The sequence below is a fragment of the Phoxinus phoxinus genome (genome assembly GCF_949152265.1).
Source record: "Phoxinus phoxinus genome assembly, chromosome: 6".
Classification (NCBI taxonomy): domain Eukaryota; kingdom Metazoa; phylum Chordata; class Actinopteri; order Cypriniformes; family Leuciscidae; genus Phoxinus; species Phoxinus phoxinus.
Genome location: NC_136881.1, coordinates 297,671 through 298,599, shown reverse-complemented (window position 1 = coordinate 298,599; position 929 = coordinate 297,671).

The window sequence follows — 929 nt, the reverse complement described above, 5'->3', positions numbered from 1 at the left end:
TTCACTGTCTCTAGTATCCAATCCGTGCTCAGAAAAGAACATGTGGAAATTAAAAGTCCTTTCTAGAAAGAAAGCAAATATCTAACATCAATGAACTTATGAAACAAACACAACATCAAGTATATAAATCACCCCATACTCACAGTTGAGCAGAAACGTCTCCGGTTACGTATGTAACCCTGGTTCCCTGAGAGGGAACGAGACGCTGCGTCGAGACACGGTGGGAACGCCTTGCGTGATTGCGTCGTGAAGCACGTGTAAAATCAGTCCAATGGAAAAAGGGGGACGTCATCGACCAGGAAGCTATAAAGCACTCCCGAGATCATAACACACTAGCTTTGAAAAAGCCTGAAGCAAGAAGATCACAGGCATGCTGGGAGTATGGCAAAGCAACGCAGCGTCTCGTTCCCTCTCAGGAAACCAGGGTTACATACGTAACCTGAGACGTTCCCTTTCAAGGGAACTCGAGCTGCGTTGAGACGCGGTGGGAACCCTACACCCACAACGCCATATGACAAATGCCTGTACTGTATGAAGACTGTGCACACACTAAGAAACAAGCCCCCTAGACCCTGGAGTGGAGTCTAGGTCCAAGTCATAAGAAAGGTCAAATGTATGCGGTGAGGACCAGCCTGCCGCATCACAGATGTCGTGGAGAGAAACTCCTGAAATTAAAGCCCAGATGCAGCCTTACTCCAGTAGAGTGGCCCGGACGGCCAAAGGTGAAGGCTGACCAGCCGCTACATAGGCAAGTGAGATAGCCTCAACTACTCGCTTGCTCAATATCTGTCTTTAGCTTTTCCTGATTAAGTCAAGTCATCTTCATTTATACAGCGCTTTTAACAATGTAGATTGTTTCAAAGCTGCTTTACAGAGATAAACGTATAATGTAAGGTAACAGATTGTTTCGGCTTTATAGCGGTTCTTGA